Raw genomic sequence first — 8858 nt, forward strand, 5'->3', positions numbered from 1 at the left:
TTTATGTTCATCAAGGGGCTGCACACTTTATTTATTTTGGTGCATGTTAATGATATTTTAGTTACATGAACTCATGTGTCTGTCAGTGCTTCACTTCTTAAAAAGTTTAGCACAGATTTTGCGTTGAAGGATCTTGGAGAATTAAATTATTTTTTTAGGCATTCAAGTGGTGAGGTGTCTGGAATTCATATGCGATACTCAAAGTATATACTGGATATATTACACAAAGCAAAAATGGTGGGAACCAAGGCCTATCGTTCTACTTTTGTTTCTAGCTCCAAATTATATTCTTTGGAAGGTGATCCGCTTCAAATGTCTCTGAATATCGGCAGTTGGTTGGAGCCTTTCAATATTGTACATTGACTCATCCTAAGATTGCTTACTCAATAAGTCAACTCTATTACCTACTTTAGCTGACTTGATAGCCCTCAAAGTGTTCTTCGTTATCTGCAGGGCTATGTGGATCACAGTCTATTGTATTTCAAATATTCTTTATCTTTATAGGTGTATTGTAACTCAGATTAGGCAAGTGACCCCGATGATCGTCGCTCCACCCCTGGATTTGGGGTCTTTCTTGTGGCAACCCAGACCTCATTACCTCAATAATAAGGGTTGAAACATCACAATAACATACATATCTAATAGCAACCAAGTCATCACAACAACCTAAATCATACATACATTTCATGTACATGAACTCATAGTATCAGAGTTCTATAACTCAGTGGAAAAACATCTAAACATTACACAATAAATAACACACATGGCTGACAAATACATCTACATATTTAACATTTTTCCATTGTATTATTTACATAACAAAAGAATAGCTATACAAAAGTGTCACATACGACACAATGTCATATGTATCATAAAATCTATGAACATACAAAAGATGTGTAACCCAAAAGATGGACTAGCTATGAGTCCGACTCTAAAAGCATCCGACATCCTATGGTCTCAATCATAATATAAAAAAGTATAAGGTTACTAGATCCTCATCAATACCCTCAATACCTGCATCAACATCATCTATTCAATTTTGGGGTCACTACATTCACACAAGCGGATAGATGAGTCCATATTGTCAGTCAGTATAGAAATTATTGACTTTTCACATTGAGCTGACTTTTCATTTTCTACTATGAGTTTACAATAACAGTTACATTTGGGTTTTATATTTCTTTTAAAAACATTTAGTAACTAATGAAGTAAACATCGAAGTTATGAAAACCTTTAAAGCATACTATTTAGCTATGATTAAGTCATACATATGTGTACATCATATAACTCAGCTACATACACATATATGCATTCCACAACCTTCAGAGAACACAAGCATATGGGCATATCTAAGCCAGAAACCAATAAAACATCATATTGAACCAATTATAATGGTATACATATGTTCCACGCCACATCCAAAAAATTATACATACTGATACATTTAGTATGAAATATCTCATAAAACACTACATAAAACATCATCATAAATTTATGCAATGCATGCTTTCGTGTGTTATTTACATTCCAATTTCCACTCCTTTTTCATGTCATTGTGTATTATGTGCTTAGAGACTTTTAACGCCTAGTCTTCGTTTATATAACATTTCATTATCTTCTTTACACTTTTTGTTCGTAGTTGTCATAAGGGACCAATCCTACCAGCCGTGAAAGTATACTCAATCACATACTCAGATACCGTCGACCAAGCCATAACATTATTCGTCTATTATTCTTGTTTCATTTACATGTACATGTTCATGGTGCATGGCAATATAATCATTTTTTCTTTTTTCATGTCCATGCAACACTTAACAACATTTCATCAACACAGTTTACAAAGCATAACTTAACACAATTGAAATCCTCGAGAGTATACATGAAACATTTATAATCATAAATTATTCGGCTCGATTTAAACATCCATATTATGCTTGGAAAATCATTTAAATTCTATTCTTTTGCTTAATAAGTAAAATACTTACTAAATGTGATGGGAATCAACAAGCACTATTAAAGGATTCATTGCACGTTCCAGTTGGGCCTATTACTAGAGCAATATCCAAGAAGATCAAAGAAGCACTTAATGGGCATTCAAGAGATTTTGGGTGATTCTAAAATGGGGCATTCCAAGCTTGGCCCAAATGAAGATGAAGACTTAATAAATTTAATCCAAGCTATTGATGAGCGTAATCTCCTTAGCAATGGTGTGGATTAATGACTGATTATGGCTTAAGTTGGCGTGGAATTAGGAGGAAGTAGCTGATTACTTTATAATTTCAGACCAATTAATTGGCTGATTGACTTTCCAATTCTATACCAATTATTTAATTGATTGACTTGCCAATTCCATACCAATTAATTGGCCTATTGACTTGCCTATTATTAGTGCTAAATTTTAAGTTCCTATGTTTTTAGTCATTTTTTTTTTTATCTATTTTCTTATTTTTGAAATACGTTAGTTTCATTTTCCTTATAGTGAGCCTGTAGGGCTGAAAAAGGTTATAAATAGAATGCACTCATTGTAATGAAATGAAAATAAATATTGACTTCTAAAAGAACCAAGTGTGTGTTTGTGTGCAACAAAATATCTTAAATGCGGAATTTAAATAAGACAATATATTTGTTGATGAAATGGAAACTCTGTGAAGAGAAAAACCACTCTGGGGCAGCCAAACCTAGGAACTCCACTATCCAAAAACAAAACAAGTTACAAAGCACTCGTACTCACAAAACCTATTGCAGTAGTCATACCTGCAACTATAACACGAAGCCCATCGTGAACGCTTCCCAACCAAGTCTCCTACTTGAAGGGGTCTTTGATGGATTCCTTCACCTTAGGGCTGACCCCTAAGATAGACTTTACACGAACTATTGAGTACACACCGGCAACGGCTAGAGAGCTAGAGGATCTTCGATTCTCCCTAAACACCCTCTCTAAACACTATGGAATTCATTATAGAATTCATACAATTTACAAGCCTAAAGCCCTCTATTTATAGGCTTACAGAAATCCTAAATCTAGACAAATTGAGACTCTGGCTGTCGAGCGTCCGGACGGAAGTTTGCCTAGTCCGAACGGTCTTCTGCGACCGCCTTCCAGAATAGCGCAAATCTTTCCTTAACAGGTATACGTCGAAACGGCTTGGCTGAGCATCTGGACGGTCTTCGCTATAACTCCTTTCCGCGTTCGAACGGAACACTGAAATATTTTGAAATGCTGGACAGCGTTCGGACATGTTGCCACGTCGTCCGGACGTCTAGCAAAACCTTTCCAAACAGTGTCGACTTCTAAAATCCAACTCCGTGTAGAAATTGGAAAAGCTTGACCTAGCGTCCTAACGGTGTTGCTCTGACGTCCGGACATCTTCAACTCAATCTGCTAAATACTGCGGGGCATCTGGATACCTTCAAAGGCTCATCCGAACGGTTGCACAGGAACTGGCTTTTCTGTCTTGGTAGTTGCAAGAAATCTTCATGGACATCTTCTAGAAACTTGTGATCAGTCACATGTTTTGAAATGAACACTGTCCGAATATATGAAGACTCTGAATAAGAACTGATCATCCTTAATTTGCAACCATTACATAAAGTGTTTTTGTCATTCAGAATGTAGCCAACATAAAATACTAACAAACTCCCCCTTTGGCCATTCTGGGACAAAAAACACTTGACCGGTTTAGAAATACATTCCCAGTCCAAAAAATAAAAAATACTCCCCCTTTTTGTCACACAGGGACAAAGGGTAAACAGAGTATTAAGAAAAACCATAAGTGTTTAAGAAATATACAAAGTGTCATAACAAATTAAAATAGTTCTCAAAACACAACAAAACTAAAAAAAAAAAAAAATGTCAATCCTTATCATCAAGCTTGGGGTGATGATACTGCAAACACTTCCTTATGTCAATCTGACACTATTCAACACACTCTCCAATAAGATTAACTTCCCGCTGGAGAGAGCCCATAGATGACATAAGTTGAGTAAATGCAGCTTCTATATCAAAGGAATGAGGCACAGCCTGTGATGATGATGCAGTTGTTGTGGGGGGAATTAGTGGAGGCTGAGGAACACCGCCTTGAGCCTCATGCCACAACTGTGCATTAGACTTCATGAGTGTCTGTATGCCAAGAGGATCTGGAATATGTGATCTAGGCTCAGAGTCTAAAATATCTTTCACGACCTGAAGACAGATTTGAGTGACTAAACACCCAAAAGACAGACTTCTGTTCTTCTCATCGCAAACCTCGAGCATAGTGTGCAAGATATGCTTGCACAAGCAAAAGGGAGTTCGCATCACAATGGCGTAAAGAAGGGTGGCCTTCTTGAGAGTAAGATCACTCTGACGAGCTTGAGGCCACAGGTTGGTTAGAACAACCTTTGCTAATAACCGGTGCATAGGAGCAAAAACACCAATATTGATCTGTGGATGTGACTTCTCCTCACTCTGTGGTCTCGTGCCAAAGAAATCATGCAGAAAGTCAATGCTAGGAGCCTCATCACCATAAGGAAAATGAACTCCTGAGACTGGTAAAATAGGTAATCCGATCACGGCACTGATAAGCTGTGGATCAATCTGAATCGGTTGTCCTTTGACCATTGTTTGCATGATCAGCCTTCTGTCATCATCCTGGATGATGATCATGTTGCCATAAAATTCCCGCACCAGTCTGGGAAAGGCCGGGCAGGCACAGTTGTATAGGTACTCCCACTGGTTCTCCAGAAGCATCTGACCAATAGGGAGTAAGACTGGATCCCTCAGATCGGCGCGGAGAAGATTCCGCTCCGATAGGACCTACCTCGTTTGCATGCGGTGCTTCTGTCAGCAACTAATTCTTCAGTTCTTTGCTTGACTCGGGGTGGAGAATCGTCTGAAGACATATTTCCTGGGCTAAAAAAAAATCACTGAAAAAATCCATGAAAACATTAAATCTTGTTAGCCCAAAAAACATTTGGGCATTATGACAGCTATAAAATGAACTATCCCAAAAATTACAACTACATAAAAACCATAATAAGATACAACAACTTAGATAAAGACAATATCTCAACCCAACAACAGAGAATATGAGCGTAAAAATCACATGCTAAACCACATAGACTCAATATGAGACAAACCCTAAAAACAATCATTATTTTAAGTATAAATACTAAAAGAAAATAGTAAAAGGGTAGAGAACCATACTTCGGGTGGAGATAAATTGCAAAAAGGACAAGTGCACGTGAGAAGCACACATAAAAAGCAAGGAATAACATATAAGACGATAAAGAAAACTCAAAAAAAAAGAAAAAAAAAAAAAGAATAAGGGAGTCGGACGGCGTAGGGGGAAAGCGATTTAACCCTACAGGGTTCACCGTCCAGACGGAACTTAAGTGACGTCCGGACGTAGTGCCACATAAGATATAGCACTAATACGCCCGTCCGGACAACCAGAAACACCGTCTGGACACTTCACACAAAAAATATGAAAAAGAGAGGAAAAAAGCAGAAAAATATTTCCCAAATAATTTCCAGAACACCCATGTATAAAAAGCTAATATCACAGTTCAAATAGCATTTCAAAAATATACCAAGATATAATTGAGAGTTAAGAGTCAATAAGCACAAAAATTTCCTTGCAGATAGACATTTTTCAATAGTAAACTTAACTCATGCAATGCGTGTATGTGTGTGAAGGCTTTCACAATAAGGTATGATCTTCACAGATATGATTTAAAGCAACTGAATTTTCTAAATAAGAGAGAAATTCAAAGTTAGATCAGTCAAAAGTCAAACCTTATTTTACTAGGGCCTAGCCACCCTCATCTGATACACTCCCCTAAGCTGCAGCACTTTTCGTTTACTACGTCCTTTAGTGATCGTTTATTTCCGCAATGATTTGGTCACTGATTGTTTCTATAGGGACAAGTTCAAGAACAGATTTATAGCACAAAAGTAGTGGATCTTTTTAGTAGAGGGTCTTTTTATTTATCCATATTTAATCAGTTTTGAATGCTTTTTATCATTTGATGCTGCAACCTAGAAAGAATGCCTGAATTTATGGGTTCTAGGTTCAACTAGCGAGCTGGTCAATTTGACAATCCTAGCACATTAAAATCTCTCTCAAAAGAATTTTCAAAAGCAAAATATTAGAGGATAGGAAAAAAAATGTACCTTAGGGGAGCCTTGAATAGTGCATATTTTCATCGCATGAGAAAAGTAACTATCTATCAAATAGATGCAGTAGGGAAACTTTGCAGATATCATACAAGAACTCTCAGTTATATAAAAGCAAAAAGAGTAATGCACGAAGAACTGAGACATCAGGTAAACATACATAAGATATCTGAGAAGCTTAAAACTAGGAATAAATGTCTTCATCTTTCTCTCCCCCCCCCCCCCCCCCCCACCCCCCCCACCCCAATTTTTTTTTTAAAAAAATAAAAAATAAAAATAAAAACAAAAACATGCTTTACAGTAAAGAGACTGGCATAGTCCAAGCATGTAAGGTAAAAGCAAACCTGACCTCAAGGAGAGAGGTTTGATAGTACCAAGATAGAAAAGCAACCGCTCGACGTGTTATTTCTATCATTCCTATTTTTTACCTACAGAATTTTCTCAAGACAAACAAGAGGGAATATAGGGATAGAAAAGATGGTTCCAAAACAACATGCAAAGATTTCATAAGATGATATAAAAATGCTATGCAAGTGTACCTATCATGCTCTAGGATTTAGGAACCAAAACCTGTCACGCCCCCTTGGGGGTTGGGTGTCCTCTTTCTTGTCCTGCCCTTCCTTCTTTAGCTGTAGTGTCAGATATCTAACCAAATCTTCCATGAAAGAACAGACAGAAGATGTTCCTTCATAGAAGATTTCCCTTTCTGCAGTCTCCTGTTTCTCCACATACAGCTTCTTGGGAACCCAAGTCTTTTTTGCTTGAGTAGGCTTTTGTAGCTGCTAATGCCTTGGAACATTATTTCTGGGCGGAGATCCATGATGCCTGGATGGCTTAGGTGGAGGACACCTAGGCCGGACATGACTGCTAACTCCACATTGGTGACACATGGGAGTTTTAGAAGACTACCGATTTATCTTCCTTTGTGATGGAGATCAAGGCACCGCTTCAAAGGATCTCGTTCAAGTACCAACTGGCCCAGTTACGAGAGCACGAGCAAAGAAGTTCAAGGATGTACTCAACGGACTCATCCAAGAGTTATGGGCTCAAGCAAATTCGTGGAGGCCCATTGAGCATGATCCACGTGGGCAACAAAGAATCGTCACCTTGATTCAAGTTCTAGAAGGATCCGGTCAAGGCAATAATTGGCAAGAAATATTTTGGGTCTACTCTAGAAGGATCGAATTGCATGGCTATTCTAAGCGCCACTTTCTTTCCTTTTATGTTGTCTTTTGTTTCCTTCTATATGACTCTAGGCGTCCAGCTCTTCTTTCCTATTCTAGCTCTTTTTTTTTAAGGCAAGTAGGGATTTATTTTAGCTTTGATTAGGAGGGTGGGCGTACAGCCTTTATTGCCTTATATGTCTTGTGTGTTTTAGGAAGGTAAGGATTTCCTTCCTTGCCCATTTTCGGCTTTAATTAGGTTTTCTATGTTAGGGTTTTTTTTTTTTTTTTTTTTTTTTTTTTTTTTTTTTTTTTCTCTTGTAATGTTCAGCCCTTTAAATAGGTGCATAAGCAATGGAAAAGGGAGACATTTATTATTCATAAAACTTGTGAGGTTTATTCTCTTGGGTTCTTTGAAGAACTATGCAAACTTATCGGGATTTCCCGTGGCGTTCATCTCGACTTATCAAACGGATTTTCCACCACCATTTGTGGCATCTTCCTTATACCGAGGTTCTTGTTTGTCACAAACAACGGGTCGAGGTCTTCCATTCAAATCTGTCCATAGAACGATCTTGGGTTCCCTTTCATTGTTGGGTCTCGTTATTCTTGACGGGGTTCACATCATTTGGTATCAAAGCACGGTTTCTAGTTCAGGTTTGTCTATCCTTTAACATCTTTCATTCCTGTGTTTCTTCTTTAGCCGTCCACATCATTTATCTCTTCTTAGCCGAATTTCCTTTACCCTATCTGTTCAATCTTTGTTTGTCTTGTTGATGTCTAAACTATTTGTCTGGTCTCACATCTCTTGGTTATTTCGAAATCTTATTTCATTATTCTCAAAAGCTAGTTGCTGATCATCAAAAAAAAAAAAAAAAAAAAAAAAGATAGAGAGAGACTTGAAGAAGAAGACAGAAAGGAGTCCGAAAAAAAAAATTCACTATTCTGTGCTTCCAAAATTCCAAACTGCCATATCCTTCTAATTTTAATCTAAAAATTTACATATTCCTTGTGTTCAAATCTGAGATTCCTTGATTAGTTCTAGGTAAATTGTTGCTAGAAATTTTGAGTTGTTTGTTTAGTTTCAAAAGAACTAAAAGAGAATTATCGAGTTGAAAAAAGCAAGAGTGGTGAGAACATCAGAGGGTAAAAGCCATATTCTTTTGAGTGAAACACGAGTGGTGAGTGATCCACATTCTTGAGTGTAAACACGTAAGGGAGTGATTCGTGAGGTTCTTTTTTTTCTAACCTTTGTTCTGCAGCAATCATGTCTCACGATAGTGGTAAGAGCATTGCCGAAGATGATACAAAATTGGGTGATCCAAAAGTGTTTATGGAGGCCATGATGAGTGAGATGAGGCGTGTAATGAAGATGGAGATAGAGCAGGTTCACAAACGGATAGATCAGATGGAGAATAGACGTGAGGAGCAACCACAAAACGGTCGTAATTTGCGTAGAAGGGAAAGAGTTCCACCGAGGGAGGAGGATGAAGAGCGTTATGGGTCTGGTTTTGATGAAGAAGAAGTTTGGGATT

Source organism: Alnus glutinosa, chromosome 14 (genome assembly GCF_958979055.1).
Source record: "Alnus glutinosa chromosome 14, dhAlnGlut1.1, whole genome shotgun sequence".
In the NCBI taxonomy this organism is placed as follows: domain Eukaryota; kingdom Viridiplantae; phylum Streptophyta; class Magnoliopsida; order Fagales; family Betulaceae; genus Alnus; species Alnus glutinosa.